Here is an 18,172-nt window from a genome sequence, read left to right as displayed (position 1 = left end):
CGGATAGACCGGCTTCACCGATCCCTGGCACTGGAAGAAGAAGACGAGTTGGGTCCGCCTTGTTTCGGGCCCTGCATTCGAGACGAGCCCTTTCCCAAAGGGTTCACGCTCCCAAGAGACACGCCCAAGTACACCGGCTCCGTGAAGCCGGAAGACTGGCTAGTCGACTACTCCACGGCTGTCAGCATAGCGAATGGCAACAAGCGTGTCGCCGTAAAATACGTTCCGCTCATGCTCCAGGGCACGGCCTGGACATGGCTGAACAGCCTGAAGCACCGCAGCATCAACAGCTGGGTCGACTTCACCGAAGCCTTCGTCCGCAACTTCACCAGCACATACAAGCGTCCTCCCAAGCCTCGTCAGCTCTCCTTGTGCATGCAAGGTCCCGACGAGTCGACTCACGACTACCTCACGCGTTGGGCCGAGCTTCGGAACTCCTGCGAGGGCGTGCACGAGGTGCAGGCTATCGAGTACTTCATCACCGGGTGCAGAGAAGGCACCCTCCTCAAGCACAAGCTCCTCTGCGACGAGCCAGAAACCCTCGACGAGCTTCTGATCATAGCAGACAAGTACGCCACTGCCGACTCCTCCATGAAGGCGGAGATTCAAGTTAGCGCAACTGGCAAAGTGGCCCCTCAAGCTCTAAGAACTCTGGCGGGAGATGCCAGTCGGCGGCAACAGCAGAGCGACCACAAGCGCAAGGCCCCGCAGCCGGCTTCCAGCAGCCGGCAGGTCGCGATAGTTGAAGCCCAGCAGCCGGATGGGCAGCCTCCGCCCAAGCGACAGAAAGGCGGCAAGCCCAACTGGTTGCCGGCCTTCTCCTACGAGTAGACTCTGGATGGACCTTGCTAGTTCCATAGCGGCGTGAAGCCGTCGAATCACACCACTCGGAAGTGCCACTGGCTCACCAGGATCGCCAAGGGAGACGGCCACCTACCTCCCCCGCCTGCTGGGCAACCGCCTCCGCCTCCGCCCCAGCAGCCGGCTGTCAGACCAGTCGGCGCAGTACAAGACGAATACCCCGAAGAACACAGAGCCTACGTGTTATTTACTAGTATGGCTGATGATCGACGCAGCAGGCGGCTGCAGCGACAAGAGGTGAATGCAGTAGCATCAGAGACGCCAGAGTTCATGCACTGGTCCGAAAAGCTTATCAGCTGGAGCAGGGCTGATCACCTAGAGGTGATGCCGAGTCCGGGCTCTTATGCCTTGGTCTTGGATGCCACCTTTGCCACGGATAGACGAGCTGCTCGTTTCTCGCGAGTTCTGATAGACGGAGGCAGCAGCATTAACATCCTGTACAAGGACACCATGGAGAAATTAGGAATCAAGCAAAGATAGCTTCAGAACAGCTGGACTGTGTTCCACGGCATTGTTCCTGGGCTTTCCTGCTCACCAATCGGCAAGATCCTGATGGATGTCCTCTTTGGAGACAAAGATCACTTCCGCCGAGAGTCAGTTTGGTTTGAGGTGGTGGACCTTGAGAGCCCATACCATGCACTACTCGGCCGACCCGCCTTGGCCAAGTTCATGGCGGTCCCCCACTACGCCTACCTCAAAATCAAGATACCCAGTTCTAGGGGGATTCTGACCATAGCCGGTGACTACCGGAAGTCGTCTGCCTGTGCGGCTGAGAGCAGTCGGCTAGCCGAGTCCCTGGTAATCGCGGCTGAGAAGCGGCTCCTTGAGCGGGTTGTGGCGATGGCCGGTAAGCAGCCAGAAGTATCGCCCAACCCAAAGGAGTCGGAGGCTGAGGATTCGTTCAAGCCAGCCAAGGAGACAAAGAAGATACCCTTGGATCCGAAGCACCCAGAGAGGTACGCTGTCGTAGGCGCAAACCTTGACAGCAAATAGGGAGGCGAGCTCGTCGATTTCCTTCGTGAGAATCGGGACATCTTCGCATGGTCCCCCAAAGACATGCCAGGTGTACCGACGGAATTCGCCGAGCACAAGCTACATGTCCGATCTGATGCAAAGCCGGTCAGGCAGCCCCTGCGCCGCCTATCAGAAGAGAAGAGAAGAGAAGAGTTGTCGGAGAAGAAATAGCCCGGCTCCTAGCGGCCGGCTTCATTATGGAAGTATTCTTTCCAGAGTGGCTAGCCAATCCGGTCCTGGTACTGAAGAAGAACAAGCAGTGGCGAATGTGTATTGACTACACGACCCTCAACAAAGCCTGCCCCAAGGACCCGTTTGCTCTACCAAGAATTGATCAGGTGATAGACTCCACCGCCGGATGCAAGCTGTTGAGCTTTTTGGATGCATACTCAGGATGTCACTAGATCAAGCTGAACCTGGCTGACAGACTGAAGACCGCCTTCATCACGCCGTTTGGAGCCTTCTGCTACCTCACCATGACGTTCGGCTTGAGGAATGTCGGCGCCACCTTTCAACGTTGCATGCAGAAGTGCCTCCTCAAGCAACTCGGGAGAAACGCCCATGTCTACGTGGACGATGTGGTGGTGAAGAGGGAAAAGCGTGGAACACTGCTTGAAGACCTCAAGGAGACCTTTGAGAACCTGCGCTGATTCCAGATCAAGCTCAACCCTGAGAAATGCGTCTTCGGAGTACCAGCCGGCCAACTCCTTGGCTTCCTGGTCTCCGAACGCGGCATAGAATGCAACCATGTAAAGATCAAGGCCATTGAGAGGATGGAGGTACCCTGCCGACTGCTGGACGTGCAAAAGTTCACCGGCTGCTTGGCGTCCATCAGCCGTTTCATCAGTCGGCTGGGCGAGAAAGCTCTCCCCTTATACCAACTCATGAAGAAGACCACTTTCTTCGAATGGAACCACAAGGCGGACGAAGCTTTTCTCCAGTTGAAGAAGATGCTGACTACTCCACCCGTTCTGGCGGCTCCGACTCCTAAGGAACCTATGCTCCTGTACATCGCCGCCACCAGCCGGGTAGTCAGCACGGTCATTGTAGTGGAATGCAAGGAGGAAGGCAAGGAACTACCTGTCCAGAGACCGGTATATTACCTGAGCGAAGTACTGTCGGCCTCCAAGCAGAACTACCCCCACTACCAGAAGATGTGCTATGGCGTACGCTTTACCGCCAAGAAATTGAAGCCTTACTTTCAAGAGCATCCAATCACTATGGTCTGCACGGCCCCACTTGCCGAGATCATCGGAAGCTGAGATGCTTCTGGCCGAGTGGCCAAGTGGGCCATAGAGCTGGCTCCCTACACCATCCACTACCAGCCCCGCACCACCATCAAGTCACAAGCACTGGCCGACTTTCTCGTCAACTGGGCCGAGACCCAGTACCTACCTCCAGCGCCCGACTCCACCCATTGGCAGATGCATTTCGACGGCTCCAAGATGCGCACCGGCTTGGGAGCCGGCGTCGTCCTCACTTCCCCTAAAGGCAACAAGCTCAAATATGCACTGCAAATCCATTTTGCCGCCTCCAACAACGTCGCCGAGTACGAGACGCTCATTCACGGGCTCCGGCTTGCCAAAGAACTCGGCATTCGCCGGATCCTGTGTTATGGAGACTCGGACTTAGTGGTCCAACAGTCATCTGGCGACTGGGACGCCAAAGATGCAAACATGACGAGTTACCGTTTCCTCGTGCAGCAACTCAGTGGGTATTTCGAGGGGTGCGAGTTCCTCCATGTGCCAAGAAACAACAACGACCAAGCAGACGCCTTGGCACGAATCGGCTCTACCTGCCAAGCAATACCATCCGGCGTCGCCCTTCAACGCCTCCTCAAGCCGTCTGTCAAGCCTTCACCAGAATCAGACTCCATCTTCATGCCGGCTCCTCCCGAAGAAGTTGGATCTGACTCCAGAGCCCCGGCAGACGGTACGGGGATTTTGGCAGATGGCTCCAAAGGCGCCACAGTCAAAGCCGGCCCAGGGACTGCAGTACCCGGCCCGGGGACTGCGGCGGCGGGCTCGAAGACTCCAGAACTCGGCCCAAGAGCCGCGCCAGTCGGCCTGGGGACTTCATTAACCCAGCAAGCGGTTGTTGACTCCAACCCGCCGCCTCCCAGCCCAGCCGCCCTCGTCCAAGTCGCAGTTCTGGCAGTCGAAGAAATAGCAGCATCCTCATGGGCCCAGCCCATCCTCAAATTCCTGGTGAGCAAAGAGCTGCCGACTGATGAGACCTCAGCTCGGCAAGTACAACGCCGAGCGGCAGCCTACACCATAGTCAACAGAGAGCTGGTCAGGCGCAGCGTCACTGGTGTCTACCAGCGCTGCGTAGAGCCAGAGCAAGGCCAAGAAATTCTCAAAGACATCCATCAAGGCGAGTGCGGCCACCATGCGGCTTCAAGAGCACTTGTCGCAAAAGCCTTTCGACACGGTTTCTTCTGGCCAACTGCCTTAGAAGAGGCCAAGGAATTGGTCCAAAAATGCAAAGGGTGCCAGAAATTCAGCTCCAAGCCGCACCAGCCGGCTTCTGCACTCAAGACCATCCCCATTGCCTGGCCTTTCATAGTTTGGGGTCTAGACATGGTGGGACCATTCAAGACGGCACAAGGTGGCTTAACTCACTTACTTGTCGCAGTGGAAAAGTTCACCAAGTGGATAGAAGCGAAGCCAATCAAGAAACTGAACGGTCCGACTGCCGTGACTTTCATCTCCGATATCACAATTCGGTACGACATACCACACAGCATCATCACCGACAACGGCACAAATTTTGCCAAAGGCCCCTTGGCCCATTTTTGCGCAACACAGGGCATCCGACTGGACCTAGCGTCCGTCACCCATCCACAGTCAAACGGCCAGGTGGAGCGAGCAAACGGCCTCATCCTATCCGGCATCAAGCCCCGGCTGGTCGAGCCTCTGGAGTGCTCGGTTGGCTGCTGGCTCGATGAGTTGCCAGCCGTCCTCTGGAGTCTGCGCACGACTCCAAACAAGTCAATCGGCTTCACGCCTTTCTTCCTCGTCTACGGTGCCAAAGCCGTCATCCCAACGGACATAGAGTTCGACTCCCCGCGAGTCACCATGTACACCGAGGAGGAAGCAAAAGAAGCACGTCAAGACGGTGTCGATCTGCTGGAAGAGGGCCGGCTGTTGGCACTCAGCCGGTCCAGCATCTACCAGCAGAGCCTGCGCCGATACTACAACAGGAAGGTCAAGCCAAGATCTTTCCAAGAAGGCGACCTTGTGCTCCGGCTGATCCAGCGAACAACCGGCCAGCACAAGCTGTTGGCACCTTGGGAAGGCCCTTTCATCATCAGCAAAGTGCAGGGAAATGACTCCTACTACCTGATTGACGCTCAGAAGCCCCGAGCACACAAGAGGGACGACTCCGGCAAAGAGACAGAGCGGCCATGGAATGTAAATCTCCTTCGAAGATTTTACAGTTGATGCAGTATGTACCACGCTACCTTTTGTATTAAAGTACCAAGACTTCGGGGCCCCCGAGACGAGCTCGGGGACTGCCCTCTTTTGTCTATATGATAAAAGTTATGCCTACTGGTATGTTACTCTTTGATTGTCGCTTGGCACCGGGCTCGACAAGTCGGCCCGGGGACTTGCCGCCTTGCACTATGAAATGCTTCCTGCAGCCGGACAAGTAGTGTGTGGCGCCTAAGCCGTCTCCTGTCAGAAGCCGCAGCTCGCAGAGCGACTGTACGGTGGGCAGGAACAAGGTAGAATGGGCGTTCGCATGAAAAATGGCTAAGGACTCAAAGCATAGAACATAGCTTAAAGCCGGCTTCCAGCCTTCCTTTTTTCTTTTTGCAAACCGACTATTAAGCAGTCGGCTCACCGCCTTCTATTCAACTTGCTAAAAGCTCTAAAACGGCTAAGTACTTGCCTTCGCAAAGTAGCCAAGCATTTGATCCAACGGCAATCCACAGAGAGGCTGTCCGACTGGCAAGACAGGCAACTAAGGGAAAGCGGCAAAGGAAAAAAGCCAAAAGAGCAATGAGCAAGAAAAGATAGAATTCGGATAAATATTTACATAGCATAGGCCCTTGGCCGAATCTTCGGGCAGAAGTTCAAAATACACCCCGCGGGTGGAATTGTGCAAATTAACAAGTTCTTCAAAGACTACTAAAGCAGATAAAATAGGCGGCAGCCTAAGATGCGGCAGACGGATTCGGAGGGTCGGAGGAGACGGCAACTTCGGGCGTTGGGGCGGCTGGCTGGCCAGTCTCAGCTCGATCGCTTCCGGTGGCAGTCGGCTCGGTCGCACGCGGCTCGTTGCTGGAGGCACGGTCGAGCTGAGGCTGGCCGTCCGCTCCGTCTTTTGGTTCTTTTGCCTCGCCTCCGTCCTCCGCCTCGCCTTCCTCCTCGGCGCTGGAATCGATCACCTCCGCCGAGTCCTCGCCATAGTCTGGGTTCATCCCAAACCACTCCAGCGGTACCTCCTCGTCGTCTTCAGACCGCTCGGGGATGAAGATGCTGGTGTCGGTGTACTCGGTGATCGCCGTCGCACGCTTGACGAGGGCGTCTTCCGCGGCTGCCAACTCCGGCTGGGCCTCTGACCGGAGTGTGGCCAGCCGGTCTAGGTCCAGCCCCGGATACCACGCCTTGACAAACTCCAAGGCCCGGCGCGCTCCAGCTCGGGCCGAGGAACCTTTCCAGGCTTCAAGACGACTAGCCGCGACCTCCAGCCAGTCGGCAGTCCGACTGGGGGTGCGCGGAGCCTGCATGTCCGGCCACGGGGCAGCAATCGCCTGGGCACCGACATGTTGAAGCCGGCGCAGCATCCGGTGAGTCGGCCGAAGGCGAGCCTCGATGCTCAGGATATGCTCATCAAGGGTTCGGGGGGCGTCGGCGGCGATCTCTGCACCTTCCGCTCTCCGACCTTCACGGCCAGCCTCGATGGCTTGGATGGCGGCCTGCGAGTGCCCAGGGAAGAAGTCTCCCAAGACGGAAGAAACGAAGAAACAAGTCAAAAACCAGGAGTCGGCACGATTAATAATCGGCAGCTCGAAGAAAGAAAGTAAAGAAACTCACCATCAACAATGTCTTCAATCTCATGGAAGCCGGAAGCCAGCATTGCCTCTCTGTCAGTCCAGGAGGAGCGCTCGCTCGCGAACTCAGCCAGGAGGGCGGTTTCCGCCTCTTCTGCCTCCTTCTGCGTCTTCGCAAGCAGCTCCCTCTGCTCTGCCAATTGAGTGGCCAGCAGATCGTGCTCTGTGGCGAGCTTGCTGCACTCCTCTCCCTTGGCTTGCAATGCGGAGTTGGCTTCGCTCAGCTGCTGTTGAAGAACAGCGTTGGCTTCTGAAGAGAAGGAAGACAGAAGGCGTTAAGTCATCAGTAAAGAAGGTCGCCGGGGAGATCCGGCCCGACTGCTCAGCAGTCGGCCCGAATCTCGGGGACTACAGCCCGCGGGTGCGCCAGCGCGCCCCCGCAAAGAAGAAAAAGGACTCACTCCGGCTCTCCGACAAGTCGGCGGTCCGCTTGCCCAGCTCTTCAACGTTGCGGTTGAAGGCAGTAACACGGAGGTTTTGGTAGTCCTGCGACAAAATGTTTCAGACAGAAGTAAGTACCCGGAACTCACCAATTGGAGTTCCGGGCCGCCTGCTCAGTAGCCGACCCGAAACTCGGGGACTACACCCAGTGGGTGCGCTGGCGCGCCCCCACAGAGAGGAACAAAAACAAGAAAAAAAGAGGACCAAAGAGAAAGCATACCCGGACAGCTGCTCGCGACGCCAGGTATGCCTTGGTGCAATTCTGGATCGCATCGCCCTCAACTCGCAGCTTCGTCTGGACGTCCAGAAGCGCCTGGTTCAGCGGCCCCGTGCCGCCTCCTCGCACCCACCCAATGGGCGCGGCGCTCGTCGCTTCGGCGTCTGGGATCGCCGAGCTGGAGGTGCCGGTCTCTAGGGGGCGTGGCGCCGAAGTCGCCTTCTCAAGACGGCGGCGCGTTGGCGAGCCGACTTGAAGGAGTAGCCTCGCCACGGCCTCGTCTTCGGTTGGCGGCACCGGCGGGACCGCCGGCTGTTCGCCTTGCGCGCTCCCAGACGGTGGTGGAGGTGGCGGCGGAACGATCACGTCCGGCGTGGAGGAGTCGCCGCCTTCCCTCTCCAGGATGGGGTTCTCGCCGCCGGCTTCCCCAGTCTACCCCGTGAACTTCGGAGGCGGCGGCGCAGAGTTCAGCGGGGTGACGAACACCGCCAATTGGCGATGCGCAGCCTCCTCAGCCTGCCGCTTCGTCGCGGCGACGGCTTCGGCCTCGGCCAGTTTCTTCTTGGCAGAGACCTCCGCCTTATCGGCCTCCACCTTCTCCAGGCGGGCGGCCTCTTCCTCGTTGCGCTTCTCCTGCGCATTCCGCTCCATCGCCTCCCGGAGGTCGGCGGCGGGGTCAATACGCCGAGTGGTGGCGGACGTCTCCGCTGACCCCATGACGGAGGCGGCGACGACCCTCTCAAGAGTGAGGGGAGCCCTGAAGCAAGGGAAGCAAGTAAAAGACTCAGACAAAGCTACAAGAAAGAATAAAGTGTTAAGACGGAATACTCACGCGGAGACCAGTGGCAGCTTCTTTACTTCCTTGCGGAAGCGGACGGCCTTCGCGGCCGCCTCGTCCCGCTTGGTCGCCGCAGCCGAACTCTTGGGCTTCTTCAGCCGACTACCGAACAAAGTCGGCACGGCCCTGCGCTTCTTCCCGCCGCCTAGAGCACCCGACGCGACAGAAGAGCCCGCGCCGGGATGGCTGGCACCTGGCTGGGGGCGGGGGGAGACCTCCTCATCATTGTCAGGCCAGTCCTCTAGACTGGCCCCGAGCCGCGGGCCACCTCCTCCTTCGGCGTCGTCTTCCAAAGCCGCCGCCCCCAGATCGGGGTCGTCGACGTCGCTCTCCGCCCGGTCGGCAAGGAACTCGTGGGCCGGCCCCGAGGTGCTGGCTGGTGGATGGAGGAGGGGATTCTGACCAAAGCCGACTGGTCAGGTCGCACAAAACAAACTCGGCAAGAAAGAAGACAACTCGAAGAAAGAAAGAAAGGGCAACTCACTATAGGTGGGGGGTTGGCGCGGGAGTACGGCTCCTTGCCGAACCGCCAGTCCTCCAGCAGCTTGCTATCCGAGAGGTAGTTCACCATATAGGCCGCCTCCTCGTGAGGCATGTCCTTGGTGCACATCCGACTCGGGTCACGGCGCCCGCTCATTTGGCATATCATGTGGGGGCGGCCTTGGAGCGAGAGAACTCGGCGCGCCACGAAGGCGGCCAGCAGGTCCGGACCGGTCAGGCCCTCCGACTGCGTCAGCACTCGGAGTCGTGCGACGGCACCGGCTCACGCAGGTGTCAGCGACTTGGCCCGGAACGACCAGTTGGGCAGTCTCCCAGCCGGTGGGCCGGCTTCGAAGGCCGGTAGGTTGACCCAATCGCCCCCCGCGAAGACGCTCTTCACATAGAAGTACGATCGCTGCCACATCTTCACCGACTTTATCAGCTTGATGGTGGGGAAGGGGTTGTCGGCTCCCGATCTCCGCCCGGCGATGAACGCGCCGCATTGAGCCGGAACACCTGCAGCCTGGGTGCCGAGCTTGGAGTAGAAGAACTCCCCCTAGAGCTCGAGGGTGGGGAGGACTCCGAGGAAGCCTTCGCACAAGGCCACGAAGGCGGACAGCAGCACCACCGTGTTGGGCGTGAGGTGGTGCGGCTGGAGGCCGTAGAACTCCAGAAAAGAGCGGAAGAAGCTGCTCGCCGGCAGCCCCAATCCGCGCAGGCAGTGCGAGCGGAAGATGACCCGCTCGCCCTCCTCCGGTGCTGGGGAAATCTCCTCCCTCGGTGCAAGACGCACCCGCACGTAATCTTCGCCGGGGAGCCGACGAGTCTTGCGGAGGAACTCGATGTGGTCGCCGTGAACTTCTGAGCCGTCCCAGGTGCCGGAACGCACCGAGGGAGGCGCGGCGGCAGAATAAGAACTCATCGTGAGCTGATCACCGCGGCGTTCGTCAAAGCTTGGGCGCACGGCGGGGCGAGGAAGAAGAAAAAGGAGAAGAGCAAGGAGTAGTGGGAAGGAGGGGCGCGCGTGCTCTGCCGCACCCCCCTCCTCCCCCTACTTATAGCCTCATGGGCTGCGAAGCCGAGGGGCTCCTCAGCCGATCGTCCACAGCGCCTCATCAGCTTCGGGGACTACTGTCGGAGTAATAGGCCACGGGTAGGCTAACCCGAGTCCCAGAACCTTTCAAGACATCGGGGCAGGCTGCGCCCCTCAAGACCCCAGGACAAAGAGCTGCCTTCTGAGGAGTCGGCGGCAAGGCCACTATCTAGCCACTCGCGGCCGAGTCCCACGGACGACTTCAGGACAAACCGACTCCTGACTGACGACTTCCCAAGAAGCCAGCCTTGGGGAGTCGGCCCACGACTCCAGCAAAACCCCATGTCCTCATCAAGAGGGACAGGACAGGGGAGTGGCTACAGTGAAGACTGCTCCCACCCCTTTCCAAAGGCAAGCATGGTCACAGTACGCCGTACCCGTGAAGATCTCCGTTCGGCGTGGCATTGTTGCCATGCTGGCCCTGACATCAGCACCGGTGGACCGAATCCTGCGCCCACGACGGCTTGTCTGTACGACCTTTGGGCGGCAGGTCCCACCGGCCAGCAGGATCCCAGAAGACGACAAGTGCGCCACAAGTCGGACCCGTCGGGAGTCGGCCCCTGAGAGTCGACCGGCTCCTCCCCCGGGGCCCACGAGCCATTAATCAGATGTGACGGAGAGTGGCAATAGTGATCGCCCGCTAGGCGGCGGGGCTGTTGCCACGACTCCATGACCAAGCCCGCGTCATCAGAAGCACGGCTACAGTAATCAGCAGCCGGCAAGACCCGCCCGTGGCGGACGCGGCCTGTCGGCTCCGTACCTAGCTAGTCGGCGGGGCCCACCAGTCGGCGGGCCCCAGTAGTCGGCGGAGAAGACGGAGGCTGGAAGCACTGATGGCTGGGTCCGCGTCCAGCCGAATTACCATTGTACCCCTGGGGGTAGGCCTATATAAACCCCCAGGGCACCCATGCAAAGGGTTGGAACCCATTAGCACTAGACCAGACCATATAGGAAGGAGAGAGCTAGCCTTGCCTTCTCCTACCTTCAGGAAACAGCTCAAGGAGCAATCGTGTAAACACTTTGCCGTAGTGATCATGCGGAGACCCCGCAGAGCAGCAGTAGGGGTATTATCTCCCCGGAGAGCCCTGAAGCTGGGTAAGATTCGCCGGCGTGCATGTCTTTGCCTCATCCCGTTTCCAGGCACCGGCGACGTTCTACTCGCCCCCACCATGATAAGCCATCCTTTGGCATATGTCACACCCAACCCCCAACATGATCAAGATTATCTATGAACAATATTTGAATCTTCTCTGAATTCTTTTATGTATGATTGGTTATCTTTGCAAGTCTCTTCAAATTTTCAGTTTGGTTTGGCCTACTAGATTGATCTTTCTTGCAATGGGAGAAGTGCTTAGCTTTGGGTTCAATCTTGCGGTGCTCGATCCCAGTGACAGTAAGGGAAACGACATGTATTGTATTAAAAATGGGGTTTATATCATATTGCATGAGTTTATCCCTCTACATCATGTCATCTTGCTTGAAGCGTTACTCCGTTCTCATGAACTTAATACTCTAGATACATGCTGGATAGCGGTCGATGTGTGGAGTAATAGTAGTAGATGCAGGCAGGAGTCGGTCTACTTGTCACGGACGTGATGCCTATATACATGATCATACCTAGATATTCTCATAACTATGCTCAATTCTACCAATTGCTCGATAGTAATTTGTTCACCCATCATAATACTTATGCTATCTTGAGAGAAGCCACTAGTGAAACCTATGGCCCCCGGGTCTATCTTCCATCATATTAATCTCCCGTCAACTAGCTATTTCTGTCACTGTTTATTTTGCAATCTTTACTTTCAATCTATATCATAAAAATACCAAAAATATTTATCTTATTATTATTATCTCTATCAGATCTCACTCTTGCAAGTGGCCATGAAGGGATTGACAACCCCTTTATCGGGTTGGTTGTGAGGTTCTTATCTGTTTGTGTAGGTACGAGGTGACTCACGCGTGGTCTCCTACTGGATTGATACCTTGGTTCTCAAAAACTAAGGAAAATACTTACGCTGCTTTGCTGCATCACCCTTTCCTCTTCAAGGGAAAACCAATGCATGCTCAAGAGGTAGTTGTATGTTATACTAACTGTAGTAATTTGATGATACTTACAAATGCAAATTATCCGATGATATGCTTAGTGTAGAGCCCAATGATATGATGTGTGGAATCTAGTCGGTGATATGCTTTAGTGTAGAGTCCGATCACATGCTTATTAGTGTAGAATCCAAGGAACTCTTAATAGTGTAGATAATCCATATATACTTATTAGTAGAATTCATTCTTAGTACAAATGTGTAGTACTGTGTCTTTTGATAATGTAGAAATCTATACTTAATAGAAATATATTTGCAAGAGTATGTGCGAGGCTACTTATTAATTGATATGTTTTTCTTATTTAGAAATTGCCAAAGAGCCTATCTGTGAGTTGTGGTATCGAACCTGATGAAGAAGGTTCAACTGGACTACGCCTTACCGCAAGGGGCTCCCTCACCACCTGTACTTACCGCATGGACATGGGCGGTCGCACAAACTTAAGCTCGGTTGGGTGGAAGAGATTCCTCATTGGCAAGAATCTTCGTGTTGGACAGGCCATCCTAATTACTATCAGGAACACCCACCGCCCAGGCTTGAGGATGATGATCGTCGTCAATATCATCTAGAACTACATATGTGTGTGTGGCTGTATGACTATATATACCTAGTAGAACTGCTATATATGTGTGGCTGTAAGACTACCTAGTACTGCTTGAGGATGCATGTTGATTATATATGAAATTGTTATCTAGTACTACCTAGTACCTATAATGCTTTATGAAATTGATATCTAGTACTACCTAGTATCTGGAAATTGCGGTTAATTGAAACGGGGTAGGAAGCAGGGGGGAAATGATGAAAGATATAGCAGTAGTGCGGGGATAGGAAAGCGCTACAGCTAATTAATAGTAGCGTGTTCCCAAAAAGCGCTGCTGATATAGTCAGTAGTAGTAGCGCGGGTATAGACCGTGCTACTACTAACAGTTAGCTGTAGCGCCATAGTAGTAGCGCGGTCACCCGCGCTGTTGATAGCCTCAAAACCCGCGCTACTACTAGGGTTTGCCCTAGTAGTGTCGATTTCACCCAAAAGGCAAGAGTCCTTCTCGGACTCCAGGGCTAGACGCCAGGGTTCCCGATGTCTGGACCCAGACGCCAGGGACCTTGGCATCTGGCCCCAGGACTCCACAAAACTTCCTTTTGCGCTTTCCAAAAACCTTGTGGGATTTCCCCTTCGGCCCAAATAAAGTGTTCTCGTACCCAACCATTTCGGGAAACATCTAGAAACCCTTCCGGTGAACTCCGGAACCCTTACGGACACCAAACACTATTATCCCATATATCAATCTGTACCTCCGGACCATTCCGGAGCTCCTCATCATATTCATGATCACATCCGGGATTCCAAACAACATTTGGTTACCAGCATACATAACTCATATAGTACTATATCGTCAACGAACGTTTAAGCGTGCGGACCCTACGGGTTCGAGAACTATGTAGACATGGCCGAGACACTTCTCCGGTCAATAACCAATAGCGGAACCTGGATGCCCATATTGGCTCCTACATATTCTACGAAGATCTTTATCGGTCAAACCTTATGACAACATAAGTAGTTCCCTTTGTCCATCGGTATGTTACTTTCTCGAGATTCGATCGTCGGTATCTTCATACCTAGTTCAATCTCGTTACCGGCAAGTCTCTTTACTCGTTCTGTAATACATCATTCCACAACTAACTCATTAGTCACTTTGCTTGCAAGTCTTCTTATGATGTGCATTACCGAGAGGGCCCAGAGATACCTCTCCGATACTCGGAGTGACAAATCCTAATCTTGATTCATGCCAACCCAACAAACACCTTTCGAGACACCTGTAGAGCATCTTTATAATCACCCAGTTACGTTGTGATGCTTGATAGCACACAAGGTGTTCCTCCGGTATTCGGGAGTTGCATAATCTCATAGTCAGAGGAATATGTATAAGTCATGAAGAAAGCAATAGCAATAAAACTAAACGATCATAATGTTAAGCTAACGGATGGGTCTTGTCCATCACATCATTCTCTAATGATGTGATCCCATTCATCAAATGACAACACATGTCTATGGTCAGGAAACTTAAGCATCTTTGATTAACGAGCTAGTCAAGTAGAGGCATACTAGGGACACTTTGTTTGTCTATGTATTCACACATGTACTAAGTTTTTGGTTAATACAATTCTAGCATGAATAATAAACATTTATCATGATATAAGGAAATATAAATAACAACTTTATTATTGCCTCTAGGGCAGGGGCGGAGCCAGGATTTGGACATAGGGGGGCCAAACGATGTCGGTGAAGCAAAAAAATTGCATCACAAAAGTACCCAATAGTTTTGTATCCAAATATCATTCATATTTCACTTTGCCTAGACACACACTTATTTATCAGCCGGAGGCATTATCTAGCTATAGCTAAAAGGTCAATAATGAATTTGATAATCAAACTACTGCAAAATATGACATGAAATGCCATGGTACTAAAAAGTTCATATGGAAATTTAAAATATACAAACAAGAACGATCATTGTATATCAAAACGATTGGCTTTTAGCTTGCATTTATATAGGTTTGAATTAAAAATCATCATTGGTTGTATTGTCATATTTTGTGTTTTTGTATTAGGGAAAATACCTAGAGAATCAAACCCAGCCCTTGCTCGTTCCCTCTGCTATCTATTAGGTCAAATAATCGAAGTAGATCGTCTAGTCATCATTGGCATGCGCATGATTTCTGACAATTGTGGGTGCCCTAAGCCCTAGCATTGTGATGAACAAAAATAATTAAAATACGATGTTTAACGATGTAAGATGAGAAATACTAGTAAGAGAGATTGGCAGATAGTTTGATGTATTAACTACCCCGCGAAAAAAGTTTGATGTATTAACCTCGGCTAGTTTGTTGGCTGAACCTGAAGAATTGACCAGTGAATTAGCATGCTTCTCCATGTGAATCGATCGAAGGGGAGAGCAGAGGTGAGCAGGCGGCAAGGCCGCAAGGGCACGGGAGTACAGAATGGCGGCGGCGTAGCGCTAATCCGCACACACACGCTAATTACGGAGAGAATTCCCAGCCCTTAGCGAGGCCAATCTAGCCTTCCCAAGAACTTGAAAATGACTCACTAATGGGCTTTTACGTGGGCTATTTCCTTCTTTCAGAATTCACATTAAGATAGGGGGGCCAAGTACTTGTTTACATGAAATCACATCGCTAATCAACACGACGTGCTTCGTGTCTCATCGATCGATAGGGGGGCCAGGCCCCTGCTCGCCCCCTGTCTCCGCCACTGCTGTAGGGCATATTTCCTTCAATTAGGCCCATATAGCTTGCCGAGGGTTGCCCGGAACCCCTTCCGATGACCCGATACTTACCCGATACCCCAGAACACTTCTGGTGTCCGAATAATATCGTCCTATATGTGAATCTTTACCTCTCGACCATTTCGAGACTCCTCGTCATGTCCGTGATCTCATCCGGGACTCCAAACAACATTCGGTCCAAATCACATAACTCATATAATACAAATCGTCATTGAACGTTAAGCGTGCGGACCCTACGGGTTCGAGAACTATGTAGACATGACCGAGACACCTCTCCAGTCAATAACCAACAGCGGAACCTGGATGCTTATATTGGTTCCTACATATTCTATGAAGATCTTTATCGGTCAAACCGTAATGACAAAATACGGCATTCCCTTTGTCATCGGTATGTTACTTGCCCGAGATTTGATTTTCAGTATCTTCATACCTAGTTCAATCTCGTTACCGGCAAGTCTCTTTACTCGTTCCGTAATGCATCATCCCACAACTAACTCATTATTCACATTGCTTGCAAGGCTTATTATGATGTGCATTAACGAGAGGGCCCAGAGATACCTCTCCGATACTCGGAGTGACAAATCCTAATCTCGATCTATGCCAACCCAACAAACACCTTTGGAGATACATGTAGAGCATCTTTATAATCACCCAGTTACGTTGTGACGTTTTATAGCACACAAGGTATTCCTCCGGTATCCGGGAGTTGCATAATCTCATAGTCCAAGGAATATGTATTTGACATGAATAAAGCAATAGCAATAAAACTTAACGATCAACATGCTAAGTTAACGAATGGGTCTTGTCCATCACATCATTCTCCTAATGATGTGATCCCGTTCATCAAATCACAACACATGTCTATGGTTAGGAAACTTAACCATCTTTGATTAATGAGCTAGTGTAGTAGAGGGTTACTAGGGACACTTTGTTTGTCTAGGTATCCACACATGTATCAAGTTTCCGATTAATACAATTCTAGCATGAATAATAAACATTTATCATGATATAAGGAAATATAAAATAACAACTATATTGTTGCCTCTAGGGCATATTTCCTTCAGACACTTTGCTGGATCAAGAGTTCGAGGGACGTCATCGAGCTGAACGTGTGCAGAACTCGGAGGTGCCGTACGTTCGGTGCGTGATCGGTCAGAACAAGAAGAAGTTCGACTACATCAACCGCGTTGTCAAACGCTTCTGCTTTCGGTCTACGAGGGTACGTGGGCACACTCTCCCCCTCTCGTTGCTTTGCATCTCCTAGATAGATCTTGTGTGAGCGTAGGAATTTTTTTGAAATTGCATGCTACGTTCCCCAACACTTCTGTCACTGGGATCAAGCACCGTAAGATCGAACCCATTACATAGCACCTCTTCCCATTGCAAGATAAATAGATCAAGTTGGCCAAACAAAACCCAGATATCGGAGAAGAAATACGAGGCTATAATCAATCATGCATATAAGAGATCAAAGAAGACTCAAATAACTTTCATGGATAAAAAGAGATAGATCTGATCATAAACTCAAAGTTCATCGGATCCCAACAAACACACCGCGAAAGAATTACATCATATGGAACTCCAAGAGACCATTGTATTGAGAATCAAACGAGAGAGAGGAATCCATCTAGCTACTAACTACGGACCCGAAGGTCTACAAAAGACTACTCATGCATCATCGGAGAGGCACCAATGGACACGATGAACCCCTCCGTGTCTAGATTGGATCTGGTGTTTCTAGAACTTGCGGCGGCTGGAATTGATTTTCGTCGACTCCCCTAGTGTTTTTGGAATACTGGGGTATTTATAGAGCAAATAGGCAGTCCGGGGGCACCCGAGGTGGGCACAACCCACCAGGCGCGCTTGGACCTCCAGGCGCGCCCTGGTGGGTTGTTCTCCCCTCGGAGCACCCCCGAGGCGCTTCTCTGGACCATTGGATGTCTTCTGGTCCAAAAAAATCCGCAAAAAGTTTCGCTGCGTTTGGACTCCGTTTGGTATTGATTTCCTACGATGTAAAAAACATGCAAAAAAAACAATAATTGGCACTTGGGGCTATGTCAATAGGTTAGTACCAAAAAAGATATAAAATGATTATAAAACATCCAAGAATGATAATATAACAGCATGGAACAATCAAAAATTATAGATATATTGGAGATGTATCGGCTTGTGTTTTGCATGAGATAGCTAATACCCAATTTCCATGAATAGGAAGTACAACAGTTCAGAAGAGAATATTGTTTTGAGTTGAGAATTAGCTTAGTTAGCATAGGAACATGTTCCAACTTGGGCATAGATAAACAAGTTTTAATTTAATACTTTTGTACAACAACCACCACCGTACATTTGATGGTTGAGTGCTAAGAAATGCCGAATTAGCTAAGCAGCCAACTCCATCTAAGCAGTCCTCTCATGCTCAAAAACCTGGTTCAAAAGTGTATGGTGAGGCAAGTAAATAATGACGGATATAGCACTAGGATAAACAATTATTGTTAATAACCTCTGAGCAACATAATTTACGAATACATCGGTCTTCAATGTGACAGCTTAAGACCCATGTCATTTTCTTCAATGCAAGATTTTGCAAGCTTTTGTTGTATGAACCAACATTTGCATTGAAATGCACTGGATGGAGTTCAACAGTGAAGTCAGACCAATCACCTAATTTTTTTAGACAATAGATCCTTGCACATGATTCCTAGGAGAAATATGAAAGAATTCAGTGAGCACAAAATCTACCTGAACTTGACGATATGGCCAA

The sequence above is a fragment of the Triticum urartu genome, chromosome 2A (assembly GCF_056163025.1).
Source record: "Triticum urartu cultivar PI428250 chromosome 2A, HENAU_Tu73, whole genome shotgun sequence".
Lineage (NCBI taxonomy): Eukaryota > Viridiplantae > Streptophyta > Magnoliopsida > Poales > Poaceae > Triticum > Triticum urartu.
This window is presented reverse-complemented; position numbering follows the sequence as displayed.